This window comes from Schistocerca piceifrons, unplaced genomic scaffold (assembly GCF_021461385.2).
Source record: "Schistocerca piceifrons isolate TAMUIC-IGC-003096 unplaced genomic scaffold, iqSchPice1.1 HiC_scaffold_2512, whole genome shotgun sequence".
Taxonomy (NCBI): domain Eukaryota; kingdom Metazoa; phylum Arthropoda; class Insecta; order Orthoptera; family Acrididae; genus Schistocerca; species Schistocerca piceifrons.
The window spans coordinates 1900141-1918374 of NW_025728457.1; positions in this window are offsets into that span (position 1 = coordinate 1900141).

Below are 18234 nucleotides of genomic sequence, written 5' to 3' on the forward strand. Positions count from 1 at the left end.
TTGATTGGGGGAAGATCCAAGCACCCCAGTAGCACTCAAGAATAGTTCATATGAGCACCCTATATGCAGTCACTTACCTAAAATTCTCCAATTATGTGGGTTTCAGACACCTGCAGGTGTTTTAGTCTTTGTATGACTGCACATCAAAAGTAGTTGCTACAATGCCAACAAGGGTTTATCAGTGTCCAAAACCTTTTGAGGTACTGAACAATTCTTTTACCTATTAACTAGGTCACAACAGGAATGCTAAGTAAATTTAGGCTGTAATGCAGTAATGTAACCAACAAGCAAGACCTGCAGGTTGTTTTACTTCACTACAGCTACTGAATTTCATGCAATTTGGCATGTATACATTCACATTTTGCTTAATGTCCTTAAGGACTCTCTAGTTTAGAATCTGTGAAGGCAATATCAGTTCACTTGTCAGTATTTTCCCAAAATCCTCTATATCACTGAGCATTCATCAACAGACATCCAACAGAGAAAGAAGAAAACTAGCAGGCAGATCTGTCTGCCACACTTGCCAGAAGATACGAGCACGTCAGTAACGGATCCGTAGGGGCCGCTCCGGACGACTGGCGCCTCTCTGCTGTGGACGCTCGCCAAGTAGACGTACGGCCCGTAGTGAGCTACTCCTGCCGCATGCTGCTGCCCGTCTGCCACCAACATTTACACCTCTTTCCACATGAGGTACACCCGAACAACTGTATTTGTTGACAAAAGCAAGATAGCTTCCCCTTCTGCACAACAGCAAGAAGTAGAAGTAGTACAATTATTTCTCAAAGTATTACGACAGTAAGGTATACAGAGCATACTACCATCTTACCGCTGGTTAGATAATCTGTACCATAGATCCCATTCAACACACCATATTTACACAAATAATCTGCACATTTTTCCTGAATTCAAGGACAAAAACTGGAGTGTGCGGAGGTAATTGTAATAAGATTGGTACTGCTCCACCAACAATAGATCCTGTTATATTGTAGCACTGCAGCTTCAGTCTGACATGTCAGGTGCACATTAAAAGAACACAATACACTGGAAACTGTGGGAAGAAAGTACAGTAGGAGTGAGGGTCGTATTCATGCCTGGCTCTAAGGACTCCCATTACGGCTGCACGGTTACTAGTCAAATGTGCTTACTCAAGCACTGGCTTCAGTCAAAGAACTGGGCATCTCTGGTTTCAAAACTAGCGAGGGCTGACTATCGAGATATTTGAATTGAAACTGATGAGAGAAGCTGAAGGAGTGATTTGATTTGTGCCACAGCTGGGACTAACCTGGTCTCCTGCTTATAAGTCAGATGTGCTGACTACTACACCGCTGTATCAGCAGGTTTAGCGCAGCTCCACGCACTACACTAGTCCAGTGCCCTCCATAACATTAACATCTACTCACAACTTCAGCCCAGTTTTGCCTTCCCAAATAGTCAGCGAAGGTGTGAATTTAAATCTGTGTTAGGGAGGCACTGGACTATGGCAGTCCGTGCACCTGTGTTAGCCATACTGCTACAGTGATGCAATGGTCAGCACATCTGCCTAGTGTGGCAGGAGACCAGGGTTCAAATCCCAGCTATGCCACAATTCTTAATTCATTTCTCCAGCGTCTATCATTATTGAAGATAAACTTTAAATTGTTGTAAGAAATTGTAATTCCATCAGATCAATGAAATGGATTAGATCCATGGAGGAAAACTACTGTAACTCCATAGCATTCAGGTGATGAAGAGAAGTGATTTTTCATCACTACATGATAAATCTGCACTGTGAACATTTCTGTGTTTGGTAACAGAGATCAAATGGCAGTCCATTCTGAGATGCCACTCTACAAGGAACAGTGAAGTGAAATCCAGCATCATGATACAAACTGGTGGCAATGAGAAGCAAAGATGAACAGTGATGTTTGTAACTGGTGATGGATGAAAGCTACAACCTTACATTATATTTTAAAGGAAAACTACTCTAAAAATTTCAGTGAAAGGCATACTGGTGAGAGAAAAACTGAAGGAGTGGCTGGAAATGACTGTGGTCAACAGGGTGACCCGTGTTTGGCAACATCACCCTGGAGTTACTGGATAAGTGGAACTTGTTGCTCCTGGACAGCTTTCATGGACTTTGAACTGAGAAAGTCCTAGATAAGTTATGGAAAGAGAAAACTGACTACTATTGTGCCTGGAGGCCTAACAAAGTCCTGCAATCACTACACGTTTGTGGTAACGAGTCATCCAGATCTGCACTTAAACAGCAATACACATAATGGATGGCTGATGAAAACAAGTTCGCACCAAGTTGAAAATCAAGCAGCCAGATTTGTTAGTGGCTGAAATGTGTATGGGACTCCACATTGCACAAGCACTGGTGGAAAAAATCCTTAAAATTTATCACATATTAACAAGATGGAACTGAGAACTATGCTCTATGGGAAGATGGTGACAATGATTCTTCTACTAGTGATTAAGAATAGAGCCTTGTTAGAATAATTTTCTGTAAATAAAGCTAATTAAAGCTGATATCTCTTTCCTCCCTTAACGTTAGGGTGCAGATTGGTTGCCTCATTATGTATATGTACACTATTTTAATTTTCGTGTAATGCTGGCCCATATAAGCTGCAATTTTTCCCCAAAATTTGTCCACAGAGAGTTTATATTTGTGATTCTGGTATGTTTTTGCATAGCAAACTGGTGCTCATTTCTTAGAAATGGTGCAAAAATGTGGACAGTACCTGGAAATTGTACGTAATGTAAAGATGGAATCATCTTTGAGATTTCAATTTGATACTGACTAATGTATTCAGTCAGTTATTTGACATGACAAAGAATGTACTGAGTTTCTGCAGCTAGATGGTTAAATTTAGGCTTAACGAGTGGGTTGGAAGATCAGAAGAAAATAAATGAACCTTTAAATTCAGCATAGTTATGTAAATTTGAAACTTGAAGTTAATTGTTACATTTCTAACACAGAAGCCAACAGAATGGTTTTGACAAATCCAGTGTGTTCAGTGTTGATTCACTCAGCTGTAAACAGCTGTTTCACCACTGAAATGCAACAAAAGGGAGAAAGTTTGGACAGATCTTTAATTCAAGCTACAGTATATTTCTTTGCATAATGTAAAGAGACAAAATACTTATTTCTTGACAAGCTAATCGAGCCTTGGAAATTGCTTGGATATACTAAGACATAATGCAAACAGAAGTATTGGTTGGCAGCTTAAGATTTTGTGTAACAGATTAACTGCCTCGATCTTTGGGCTGCCATGAGATTTTACTAATTAACTGTTCACTTAATCCAAATTCATCATGAACAGTCACCATATAAACCAGACAGTAGAGGTAATTGAATGTGCAGTCTTTTGGGAGATTCCAAGCAATACCATCATGGACTATGAAGGGGCATGTACCTGATTAACTGTGTACAGAAAACCAGTGACTACAGTGATGTCAGTTACTACAGGAGAAAGAGAGCAACATCTTATGTTATAAGGATGTGTATAACAATTCTCAAACATAACTTCATTAGTCATTCAGTGACTTAAAGTAAAAGACAGGATGAGAACAAAACTGCCTGCAAGTTTCTGTCGAGTAAAGATGTGGGGAACACCTTTCTGCAGCTGTGGATTTTCCTCTCTGCTAGTATAAGAACAGTTGCATGCAAACTGCCAGTGACAGGGTGTGTCACAGGTGCGCATCTGATTATGATTTTTATAAGTTTTAAGACACCAAAAAATAAGCAGCAATACTACATCAAGTTTTCCCAAAAACTTGGCAACAGCCAAGTAAGATGACAGTGCCACGAGCAACTATCGGATAAAAGTGTGGCACAACTGCTTCAAAAATGGCCAAAAATCACAGGGCAGAACCACATTATGGCAAATAGTGAAGATGAAGGGAATGGCACTGAGTAAGTGTAAGCTATGGTCCAAAAGTTCATTGTATCATTCTAGAAGATCTTGTGACCAAGACAGGAGTAAGCACTGGATTTGTGCAGGGTGACACTCATTCAACTAAATGAAATAAAACCGTCATAACTTCTGAACTGAACAGTTGGCTGCAAGGCATGATGAGAATTAGTAAGCACCTTGTTGTTTGGTTTAGCAATTGTGCCCACTTTCATTTGGACAGGTTCATCAGTGAGTGAAATTGGTGCATTTGGGGGACTGAGAATCCTCATTTTGGGATCAATATCTCTCTTCACCCTCAATGGGTGACTGTGTGGTGTGCAGTGTCCAGTCACAGAATAATTGGTGTGATATTCCTCGATAGCACAGTGACTACGGAATGGTATGTGAAGGTTTTGGAAGATGATTTCATCACCGTTATCCAAAGTGACACTCATTTTGACAGGATGTGGTTAGTGCATGATAGAACTCGACCCCATCAAAGCAGAAAAGAGTTTGATGTCCTGGAGGAGCACTTTGGGGACCGCTTTCTGGCTCTGGGGTAACCAGAGATCACTGCCATGGGCCTCAATTGGCTGCCATATTTTCTGGACCTGAACATATTCTTGTGAAAATACATTATAAATCCATGTAGGACATGCTATTGTATTTAAATACAATATTCAGCAGTCATCATTATGAATATATGAATTCATTTACTCTACCCATATGAATGGATGCCTCTTTATTTTCTGTAAACAATGTCATATACTTAATATATTTTGTCCATGTTATACTAGACAAAATTTTGTTCATAGTCAAATATTACAGAACACAACATGGGCTTAAAATAGAGTTAATTTTGTATTTTTATGTCCAATATCCTCCAAGGCATTAATTTTTTAACACAGACAAAATTGCCTGTATTCTGCAGACATGTATAAGTAGTGGGCTGGTACTGGTAGTGTTAAACTAATATGCTGAGAACAAATATGACGTTGTACTATTTCCTTGGACATTCATGAAATAATGAAGCCTCTCTTTGTTACCATCAATATGAGTATAGTGTTTAGTAGAAGCAGGAATGAGTTCCTCCAAACAAGTGATACACATTAAATAAAATGCCTAGGAATACATGTCCAATATTCATGAAAGAGTAACGGGCCATATTTCACAAGAAATTTGTTGCTAGAAATTTGCTATCATTTGCCATCCATACCCACTAGAGTTCATGCACATTCTTCACATTGGTGATAAAAGGAAATTTGTTTATGTCTTCCACATTCTCAATGAGCACTGTCAACAGACTTTTACTCCAATTGAGTTTTATTGATGAAGAAGCTCTTCATATTCAAGTAAGGTTAACCAGAATAATATGCACATATTGAGATGCAGAATGCTCTGGGAGTCAGTGAACATGAAAAATTTAAATGTTCATGCTTTGTGGCTTTTCTTACATGAAAAGAGTAATGGTCCTGCTATATTTGTGTTGCATTCTGAAATATTGCAAATGTGGCTTAATGGTTGCAGAGTAACATGTTCCACTTGTAACCGCTCAGGCTATAACATAACAGGGGTCAGTGTTGCATGATAATACATATCATAGCTGTGGCTATGTACTGGGGAAAATTTTGCAGAGAAAAGTCATTTAGACAAAATAACTCTCAAGACAAGACATCCACAATCAAACATTTCTACTTTAATGCACATAAGATTTAACTGTCTTTTGAATGAGAAGTTAGCAATCAATATTAAAAACAAAAAATAACATTTGAATAACACAATGTTGAACTGGAAGCTGTAAAAATAATAAGATTTTTGATTAGTTTATGTAGATTCCAAGGATGTGATCTAAAAAGAAAGTATATTTTATGACAATTATGAACTGAAGAAATTTTAAATTTTGCGACAAATAATTTTAATGAATATGATTTAAATCCTAAATATAAACGACGATTTGTGAGCAAATGCAGTTGGCTGCAGATGGAGTTTTGACTGGGATAGTAGTCATGTGACTGACAGAGCTGAGAACATGCAGGGATGTTTTGTGGTCTTTTGCTGACGGATGCCCATATGGTATCATTTATGTGGCAAAGTGATGCTTATGTATGTGAACTGAGTATGGCATTCTGGAAGTATGTTTTGAGGATAGTACGGAAATGGGAGGTAGCGTTGCTCACATCCGTAGGTTTAACCTTAAAATACCCTACACGAGCCTCCTGGGTGGTGCTAATTGAGCAACAGTGATTACAGGCAGCCAGACTATCCATAGGATCTCCTGGCAATGACATATCAACTAAATAGCAGAAACAGTTCTTTTCAGAGCCCATCAACAAGAAACATTAGACCAACTATCAGACTCCTTCAACTGAATATCGAAAGCATTAGCAGGGCAAAGTGTGACTACCTGTCAAAATTTTTGCTGGGCAACTATATCGATGTCGTTACCATTCAAGAAACTCATGTTTCCAGCGAAGAAATATTCCGAAGCTGAGGTTGAATTCCTGGATATTCTGCACTTGGTGTAACTTACCACGAGGTGTATGGAATTGCTATGTATGTCCGTAACAACATAAACGAAGCTTCACTGATTTCTGTAAGTGTGGAGGCAGATATACATACAGTTGTCATACAATTGCACGGCATTACTATTACAAATGTTTACAAACCACCCAAAACAACATGGCCTGATTTTGTCCTACACACAGCAGAACATCCTGCTGTTTACATAGGAGACTTCAATAGTCACCATGAACTTTGGAAGTACTCTCAAAATGATGAAAATGGGAGCATGCTTGCAGAATGGATCGAAGAGAATAATCTTCATCTAGTGTTTGATGCCAAAGATCAAGGCACTTTTAGGTCAGCTGCTTGGGACAAGGATTCAAATCCTGACTTATGCTTTGTTAGCTGCAATGAAACTGGCTTTCCCATCAACACCACAAGGAAAGTGATAGATGCCTTTCCTCACAGCCAACACAGACCTGTAATAATACAAATTGGCTGCACTGTTCCTGTCATACGATCAACTCCGCATGCTCAATGGAATTTCCAGAAAGCTGACTGGATGAAGTTTTCAACGGAACTGGATAAGACCATTCGATGGATACCTCCATCACATAATAACTATCAACACTCCATTGGTGCAGTAACAGCAACAGCTAAAAAGTGTATGCCAAGAGAATACCGAGAAGAATATCTTTCAGGATGGAATGACGAAAGTGAAACACTGTACCAACACTTCCAGCAAAATGGTGAACCTACCGAGCGAGGTGGCGCAGTGGTTAGCACACTGGACTCACATTCGGGAGGACGATGATTCAATCCCGTCTCCGGCCATCCTGATTTAGGTTTTCCGTGATTTCCCTAAATCGTTTCAGGCAATTGCCGGGATGGTTCCTTTGAAAGGGCATGGCCGATTTCCTTCCCAATCCTTCCCTAACCCGAGCTTGCGCACCGTCTCTAATGACCTCGTTGTCGACGGGATGTTAAACACTAACCAGCCCCCCCCTCCCCCCCCCCCCCCCCCCAAAGTGTTGAACCAGAGATAGCTATGGAACTATTGTCCAGCTTGGACATGTCTCGGAGGCAGAAATGGGTAGAAACAGTCGAAAATATGAACTTAACCCACTCGAGCAGAAAAGCATGGAGTCTTCTGAGGAAACTGGGAGGAAGTGCACCAGCATGCAGAAAAATTTCTGAAGTAACACCAGACCAAATTGCTTCCCACATCATTACTACCTCAAGAGTACCTCCTGACAAGAAACATACAAGACATATCAGACGACAGCTTCCTGACCTGAAGAAGAAGGCATCCCCCTCATCTGAGTATATCCATCCCTTCACAGTTTCAGACATTGACTCTGGACTGAAGGACCTCAAACCTCGATGGTATCCACCCATGATTCCTGATCCATATGGGAGGAAAAGCTAAGAAATGGCTGGCAGAACTCTTCACTGACATCCTGCTGACTGGTCAACTTCCATCAGAGTTTAAAAAGGTGAAGATAATATCTGTTCTGAAACCTGGCAAACCCAGCAACAGGGTAGAAAACTATCGCCCCATTTCCCTACTCAGCTGCTGCTACAAGCTTTTTGAAAGGCTAATATATAACAGAATAAATAGCGCTATCTTAGAGAACGTTCCAGTTGAACCGGCAGGCTTCAGACCAGGGCGTAGCTGCCACGACCAAGTATTGTCTCTCACATCCTTCATAGAGTCAGGATACCAAACGATGCAGAAAACATCTGTGGCATTTGTTGATCTAACTGCCGCCTTCGACACTGTGTGGAGGGAAGGCCTTATCTATGTTTCCTTCTCTGCCTTTTCCTACTCTCAAATTCCAGTCACCCATGGGTATTAAATTTTCATCTCTTTTCACTACCTCAATAATTTCTTTTATCTCTTCATACATTTAATCAATTTCTTAATCATCTGCAGAGCTAGTTGGCATATAAACTTGTACTAATGTAGTAGGCATGGGCCTCATGTCTATTTTGGCCACAATAATGCGTTCACTATGCTGTTTGTAGTAGCTTACCCGCAGTCCTATATTTTTATTCATTATTAAACCTACTCCCGCATTACGCCTATTTGATTTTGTATTTATAACTCTGTATTCACCTGACCAAAGTCTTGTTCCTCCTGCCACTGAACTTCACTAATTCCCACTACATCTAACTTTAACCTATCAATTTCCCTTTTTAAATTTTCTAACCTACCTGCCCGAACTGAACTTAAAATTCCAAGGGGCTGCCAAGTATCTTTGTAGATTCTGTGGTAACTAATGTGAGATTCCAGATTTGGAGTACACAATTTAGTTAGCTTAATTTTTCTGTATAGTTCATCATATAGCACTATTAGTGTGTTAACATTAAATATAATGAAATTTACTTAGATTTGCAATATGGTGCTCACTCATGTAAATGGGGATACACATTTCAAATGGAGAAACTGTGTTTATTTATTTCTCTACATTTGTATTTAGCAAAATTTTCTGTAATTTAAAATTTGATTGGCTCTTGTTGTTATTTTAAAACAAATAAATCCAACGTGGCCATATTTTTAAAGCATTATGTCGTTTGCAAAATCCCTTCACTGCCATGACCATTACACACGCTGAAAGAGATATAATATAGTGAGCTCATAATAGGTTTGTTGGTCTAGAACAGATTAAAATTCTGTGTGCTAATGACCATTGCAGTTTTGTGCCAAAAAAAAAAAAAAAAAAAAAAAAAAAAAAAAAAAAAAAAAAAAAAAAAAAAGATTAAAATTCTAGAAGTAATTTTTTCAGTTAAGTTCATACGATTATTATGTAATGGCTGAAACAGATTAACCTCACCCAAATTCACTGCAGAAGTTAATGACTGAATCAAACTTTAACATTGAATTGCAATGAAAATGTTGAGTAACAAAATTGCAGTCTTGCTGTGCTCTTGTGGTTACTTTTTGTGATTATTCACTGTGACAAATATTGTGATATATTAAAATTTGCATAGAATGCACACAGAAATCTATTTTGATTTATGTTGATTGCTTATTTTCCACACACCAAGCATTGCAAACTGTTGGTGATTGGTTACTGCACATGAACTGCAACTATATAACTGTTACCAGGTGTGGTAAGTAGCTACCTATTTCTGTAAAAAACTGAAGTAATAGAGACCCAAACAGGCCGTGAACAATATTTCAGATAAGTGCTATTAAAGTGTTCAAGCTTAGTTTTGGTGAGGACTAAATTATTGACAATAGCGTACTTTCACCGCCAACTTATCAGCCACTTTTGTAAGGTGGTCCTGGCTATCGAGGATGTCTGCACAGGTGAACAGTATAGGCTGCAATGTGTTCAGATTTGACTTTGTTGTTACCTTGCAATTCTAAACCTATGTGACTGTTAACCAAATTCTTTTGTGGACAATGTCAGTGCAGCTCAACACTTAACCACCCCTACAGTTCTTCTTGCACTTAAATCTTAAAATCTGCAGAAATTTCAGCTCACTCTGAAGAAAAACATATGTCTTTTGACAGGTGCTTACACTATTCAATGTACAATCACTTACTGTAATTAGTCATTTAGTAACAGGGAAACATGACTCGTATGTACAGTTTATCATACATTTGACATGCGACATTTTTAGACAGCTCTCTAGACTACTTATATTGTACCATGACATTCAGCATTGTCATGGTACAAGCATTTTCTTAGTGGTGCTCTGCATCACTCCAAACTGGATCACTGATTAATGTAGGTTATACAAACCCAACACAGGTACTTCTGCTTGTGGAAAAAAACCATCCCATCTTGAAAAACTTGCGGTGTCCAACTGTATAAAAATTACATGCATCACAGATGACAACCTCACAAAATATCACTTTGCTGCAGCTAAGCCACAGCTTGTACATACAAGTGGAGATATCCATTCACTGCACTGTTGGACACTGAGCAGTTGATACAAACACAGGCAAGCATTCAACCATTGTAGATAAGCTGTACACTAAGGAATGTTTTAAAAAAGATCTAATGTTTTAACAGTCTACATTTATTGATAAAAATAGTTTGGAAAAATGGCAAACATTAAGTTTTTTTTTAATTTTGCAGTTGCATTACAGATGCTCAGTCTACCATTTCTACATCTACGTCTACATGATTACTATGCAATTCACATTTAAGTGCTTGGCAGAGGGTTCGTTGAACCTCAATCAAACTATCTCCCTACCATTCCACTCCTGAACAGCTCGCAGGAAAAACGAACACCTAAACCCTTCTGTTTGAGCTCAGATTTCTCTTATTTTATTTTGATGGTCATTCCTACCTATGTAGGTTGGGCTCAACAAAATATTTTTGCATTCGGAAGAGAAAGTTGGTGACTCAAATTTCGTAAATAGATCTCGCCGCGGCAAAAAACGTCTTTGCTTTAATGACTTCCATCCCAACTCGTGTATCATATCTGCCACACTCTCTCCCCTATTATGTGATAATAAAAAACGAGCTGCCCTTTTTTGCACCCTTTCGATGTCCTGCGTCAATCCCACCTGGTAAGGATTCCACACGGTGCAGCAATATTCTAACAGAGGACGAACGAGAGTAGTGTAAGCTGTCTCTTTAGTGGACTTGTTGCATCTTCTAAGTGTCCTGCCAATGAAACGCAACCTTTGGCTCGCCTTCCCCACAATATTATCTATGTGGTCTTTCCAACTGAAGTTGTTCGTAATTTTTACACCCAGTTACTTAGTTGAATTGACAGCCTTGAGAATTGTACTATTTATCGAGTAATCAAATTCCAACGGATTTCTTTTGGAACTTATGTGGATCACCTCACACTTTTCGTTATTTAGCGTCATCTGTCATTTCCACACCATACAGCAATCTTTTCTAAATCACTTTGCAACTGATACTGGTCTTCGGATGACCTTACTAGACTGTAAACTACAGCATCATCTGCGAACATCCCAAGACAACTGCTCAGATTGTCACCCAGGTCATTTATATAGATTAGGAACAGCAGAGGTCCCAGGACACTTGCCTGGGGAATACCTGATATCACTTCAGTTTTACTCGATGATTTGCCGTCTATTACTATGAACTGTGACCTTCCTGACAGGAAATCACGAATCCAGTCGCACAACTGAGACGATACCCCATAGGCCCGCAGCTTGATTAGAAGTCACTTGTGAGGAATGGTGCCAAAAGCTTACCGGAAATCTAGAAATACAGAATCAACTTGAGATCCCCTGTCGATAGCGGCCATTACTTCGTGTGAATAAAGAGCTAGCTGCGTTGCACAAGAACAATGTTTTCTGAAACCATGCTGATTACGTATTAATAGATTGTTCCCTTTGTGATGATTCATAATGTTTGAATACACTATATGCTCCAAAACCTTACTGCAAACCGATGTCAATGAAATCGGTCTGTAGTTCGATGGATTACTCCTACTACCCTTCTTAAACACTGGTGCGACCTGCGCAATTTTCCAATCTGTTGGTACAGATCTATCGGTGAGTGAGTGGTTGTATATGATTGCTAAGTAGGGAGCTATTGTATCAGCGTAATCTGAAAGGAACCTAATCGGTATACAATCTGGACCTGAAGACTTGTCCGTATCAAGCGATTTGAGTTGCTTCGCAACCCCTAAGGTATCTACTTCTAAGAAACTTATGCTAGCAGCTGTTCGTGTTTCAAATTCTGGAAAATTCCATTTGTCCTCCCTGGTGAAGGAATTTCGGAAAACTGCGTTCAATAACTCCGCTTTAGCAGCATAGTCGTCGGTAACAGTACCATCGGCACTGCGCAGCGAAGGTACTGACTGCGTCTTGCCGCTTTCATAGACTTTACCTATGTCACAATTTTGATATTTCAACTTAAGTATTTGCTGCTGTAGTCATGATTTCAATTAATTTAATGGGACCTCAAGAGGAATCAATACATCCTTCCAACCAACCACACAAGATGCTGTCACATCTGAAGACATTGGATGCTAATTGTCTTGGCCATTCTCTCAGGGTCCTGTTGGAGTGCCACAAACAGGGGTTTTGGTATGACATGTTCCACTCCACAAACTGTCACCCTGCTGATATGTGTATCAACTTTTACCCTAGAGATGTGTCAGAGTGCCTCTAGACTGTGACATATACACTTGACAATAGACTTCACATATAACAGGGATGGATGCTCAAAGAGGGCTGCAGTGTATTCCAGCACTCTACTGTATTATATCTGCAATCTTTCCACTTTACAACTTACCACAGCAGATGACCTCACCTGTGGAATAGATCATATGTATTTGTGTACTGATGTATTACAGAATGGCAGTTCTCCTACATTCAGCTGTTGTGGCATATACGTTACCACACATGCCCTCGCTCTGTGACATCAGAGGCACCACCAAGTTGTGATGCTGATCCGTAAGTGGCCTTCAAAAGCTGGTGGAGATGTCCACTTCATTCTGCCTTGTCAGTATCCTGAGTTGACATTTTGTACACCCAGTCTACACATATGGGAAACCAGAATGCACACAGAGGATGGTTCTGCACTTAACTATCTAAATGTTTCTTGCTTCTACAAATATGTCTAGTTGGGGCCTTGGAATACTTCGTGTCAACTTCCCTGTTTTTTTCATTTTGCAAATGCCAGCAACTTAGTAGTTGTAGTGTCAAAATTGCCTGGTGAATCTCGTTGGAGTTTCTGTTGGTAGTGCAGATTACGTCTGCATTTCGCCTCGCACATCCGCCTACTGCAACGACCGACCTTGTCATTTAGATTTTTGTTCATCACTTATAGCAACTGTTTCCTAACACTAGAAATCTTGTTATTTCATTCACACTGCCACCCCACAGTGCAGTTGGAGTTGTTCTTTAGTGCCACATATACTTGTTTCACACACTCAAAGAGAAAGACTGGATGTGATGAAAGCTCTGAAAGTAATAAGACTCCTTAACACAGTGAAAGTAAATAATATCATGTCCTAATACAATTTCAAAAGAGCAAGTTCAAATATTTTCTGAAAAATTGTGAAAAAATATAGTATAAAATAAAAATTATGGAACTCGATACTGCTGTTTTGATATTGACATTTTATGAACAGCCGTAATTTACACCCTAATGAGTACAACACATCAAGTGGCCAATGAATCTGTTAGTGAATTATGAGAACAAACACATTAACACTATAGAAAACACTTGATTGAAAAGCAGGTCACATTCAGTGATTCATCAATACAGTATTATTCCAACTACAAATTGAATTGGTTGTGTGTCTACCAGTGGATGGAAAGCAGTTTGAAGGCAAAATAGATATACGTGAATCCAAAAATAAAGGACATCATGTAGTGCTCAAAAGACAACCAGCTGCTGGTATTTCTGTACTTATTATTTATTATTTAGCATATGGCTAATACAGACATATCATGAAATTAAATTACCTATACATATCTACATATTGACACACAAGAAACTTAAGTTTGTCTTTACAACTGAATATCCAGTCCTACAATCCAGTGCACTGCATCTGGAGTTGCTAGCAGGAAGTCCTCTTTGTCGCCATGATAGGCTCGAAGCCTGCATTCACTGACAATGTGGTGAAAAGTCTGGTATGGAGCCCCACAGTCACAGACTGGATCAGGCAGCTTCTTCCACTTAAAGAGAGCATCCCTGCATTGCCCATGGCCAGTACGGATTCTGTTGAGAGTAGTCCAGGTCTTGCGTGGTAAGTCGAATCCACTTGGCAGTTCAGCACTTGAGAAGATGTTATGCAGGTGCACATCTGTCTCTGCTTCCCACCAACCTTTCCATTCTTCAAGAGGTTTGAAATTCTTAGCAGTCATGTTAGCAGCATCACACGGAGTTGGATGGCGTGATTTCAGTCTCTCGCGATTTAAAAGTGGCAGTTCGCTATGCACGGGTAGGTTAGAATTCCTGGAGATCTTGTGGAATTCTCTCATAAGGGCAGTACATCTGCGTAGATCAGGAGGCATTATACCAGTTAACAGTGGAAACCAATAAACTGGAGTAGATCTGATTGCGCCAGATATTATGCGCATTCTCGTATTCAGCTGGGTATCAACAAGCCTTGTATGATGACTGTTCATCCAAACAGGTGCACAATACTCAGCACTTGAGTATACCAAGCCCAGAGCTGAAGATCGCAGGGTAATTGCTGAAGATACCCAGGTAGTTCCGCATAGCTTATGGAGGATGTTGTTTAGAGTCCTCAGCTTTTGAGCTAAGTTAAGGAGGTGTTGTTTGAAGCATAGTGTACGATCCAGGATGACACCAAGATATTTTGGGTTCCAATTATGACGAAGAATTCTGCCCCTGAAACTTATTTCCAGTTTTTACTTCCAGTTGTACGTTCGCCAACTGGTTATTTAGATGGAAGCAACACACTTCTGTTTTACTCACACTGAATATGGATTGGGGGTAAGAAATGAAAGAGGAAGCCGTCTGGTAGAATTTTGCACAGAGCATAACTTAATCATAGCTAACACTTGGTTCAAGAATCATAAAAGGAGGTTGTATACATGGGAGAATCCTGGAGATACTAAAAGGTATCAGATAGATTATATAATGGTAAGACAGAGATTTAGGAACCAGGTTTTAAATTGTAAGACATTTCCAGTGGCAGATGTGGACTCTGACCACAATCTATTGGTTATGAACTGTAGATTAAAACTGAAGAAACTGCAAAAAGGTTGGAATTTAAGGAGATGGGACCTGGATAAACTGCCTAAACCAGAGGTTGTACAGAGTTTCAGGGAGAGCATAAGGGAACAATTGACAGGAATGGGGGAAAGAAATACAGTTGAAGAAGAATGGGTAGCTCTGAGGGATGAAATAGTGAAGGCAGCAGAGGATCAAGTAGGTAAAAAGATGAGGGCTAGTAGAAATCCTTGGGTAACAGAAGAAATATTGAATTGAATTGATGAAAGGAGAAAATATAAAACTGCAGTAAATGAAGCAGGCAAAAAGGAATACAAACGTCTCAAAAATGAGATCAACAGGAAGTGCAAAATGGCTAAGCAGAGTTGGCTGGAGGACAAATGTAAGGATGTGGAGGCTTATCTCACTAGGGGTGCAATAGATACAGCCTACAGGAAAACAACAACAACAATATGGAAGACAGTTTCAGCAAAAATAAAATGCATTACTTGAAAGTCTAATGAGTCTTATCACAGTTCACTTCATGGAAGAAAGTGCATCTTGTCCACCTCTCCTCCAACAGGGAAGCCTACCTCTGATTCATATTCTGTTTCCAGCTTTGAGGGACCACTTATTACTTTTTCCATTGGTTGTGACATGAAACGTCCAGCAACAGATGAATCAGTAATGCTCTGTAAAATATGAAAAAGCCACTAGCCAAATGACAACTCACAGTAAGATTTTTCACTTAATTTTTGTTCATTTATTTTTGCACCCTTGAGAATTTCTCAGTGTTATCACCTGTACAGCTATGAAATAACAATTACCACAGTATTCACAAAAATTGCTAATGCTGAAGTAGTCTCAGGAAGTCTGATTCACTGTTGTTGTTGTGGTGGTGGTTTTCAGTCCTGAGACTGGTTTGATGCAGCTCTCCATGCTACTCTATCCTATGCAAGCTTCTTCATCTCCCAGTACTTACTGCAACCTACGTCCTTCTGAATCTGCTTAGTGTATTCATGTCTTGGTCTCCCTCTACTATTTTTACCCTCCACGCTGCCCTCCAATGCTAAATTTGTGATCCCTTGATGCCTCAGAACATGTCCTACCAACTGATCCCTTCTTCTTGTCAAGTTGTGCCACAAACTCCTCTTCTCTCCAATTCTGTTCAATACTTCCTAATTAGTTATCTCATTCACATCTTCAGATATGTTACAATTTCACAGTGTTCTACATATCAAAACACTTTGTATCACAAAAACAACTGATAAAATGTTTTCTATAAAAGGAAAAACAGTCCATATTCAGCTCAGCAGTCTGATCACAGTATTTCAAAAATAGTTATTTACATATAGTAAACATATGAAAATGTAAACTTCATAGCCTGGTTTAGTCCAGTGTACCTTTGTTCAAAACAAGGAAATGGACTCCCTAATACTTTGCTTTCTTCACTTGAGCACTGTCACTTGGCTGAAGTACAGAGTAGATTGCAGAGAAAATAAAGTTCCTAGAAGAAGTATCCTGGATTTGCTCAAGTTTAGGATGTCCATTGCACAGGCACCGATAGCAAAACCAGAGAGAAAGAGAAACCGTGCAGAAAGTGACAATCACGAAAAATGAACAACTTGAAAGAAAAAAATGAAAATTTACATTCCATCAGTAAAACCAATTGTGGATACGTGTTATTATGGTTATGACAATTGATCCACAGATGTTCACCAACATCTTGCAGATATGAACGCTGCAAAAGCAGGACCCAGGCATGCTGCATCATGTGACCAATATTTGTTCATGTCCAAGAAAGAAAACTGCTTTCATTTTCTTCATATTAAAAATTATTGTGTGTGTGGGGGGGGGGGGGGGTGGAGGGGGGGGGAAGGGGGGGGGGAGTGGGGCTGTAGGTTACATGCAACATGTATATGGCCGTATCACTTCTGTCATACTACTGTACTCAAAGTCCTTGACAGAAAGCCAATGTGCACTCCGTGTGCAAACTGGGGGGAGTCATCTAAGATGTGGAAAGCGTCCTTCCGGATGCCATGAAGGGTACAGGGTGCAGCCAACTGCGGGTGGTGGCTCATGTCGGTACTAATAATGTGTGTTGCTATGGATCAGAGGAGATTTTCTCTGGTTTCTGGTGGCTATCTGAGTTGGTGAAGACTGCCAGGCTTGCTAGCGAGATGAAGGCAGAGCTCACCTTCTGCCAAATAGGACAGGTATCCACTACATGCAGGAGGTGGCTACACAGGTAGCAGGGGCTGTGTGGCGTGGACTGGGTGGTTTTCTAGGTTACACAGTCTTTGGAAAGATCAAAAAGGGCTCCAGTCTCAAAGGGGACAGGGCAAAAGTCAGCCAAGCAAACAGTCAGTGTTGTAGTCATAATTTGTTGTAGCTGTGTTGGAAAAGTACCAGAGCTTCAAGCGCTGATAGAAAGCGCGGAAGCTGAAATTGTTATAGGAACAGAAAGCTGGCTAAAGCCGGAGATAAATTCTGCCAAAATTTTTACAGTGCACAAACCACGTTCAGAAAGGATAGATTAAATAAAGTAGGTGGTGGTGTGTTTGTGTCTCCAGGTAGTAGTTTATCTTGTAGTGAAATTGAGATAGATAGTTCCTGTGAATTATTATGGGTAGAGGTTATACTCAATAGCCATACGAAAATAATAATTGGCTCCTTCTATCGACCCCCCGACTCAGCTGATATAATAGCTGAATGCTTCAAAGAAAACTTGAATCTCATTACAAATAAGTACCCCACTCATACAGTTGTAAATGGTGGAGATTTCAATCTACCCTCAATTTGTTGGCAAAAATACATTTTCAAAGCCGGTGGTAGACAGAAAACATCTTCTGAAACTGTACTAAATGCTTTTTCTACATCTACATCTACATCTATACTCCGCGAGCCACCTTACGGTGTGTGGCGGAGGGTACTTATTGTACCACTATCTGATCCCCCCTTCCCTGTTCCATTCACGAATTGTGCGTGGAAAGAACGACTGCTTGTAAGTCTCCGTATTTGCTCTCATTTCTCGGATCTTTTCGTTGTGATCATTACGCGAGATATATGTGGGCGGTAGTAATATGTTGCCCATCTCTTCCCGGAATGTGCTCTCTCGTAATTTCGATAAATATAATTTCTGAGAATTATTTTGAACAATTAGTTCATGAGTCCATACGAATTGTAAATGGTTGCAAAAACGCACTTGACCTCTTACCCCC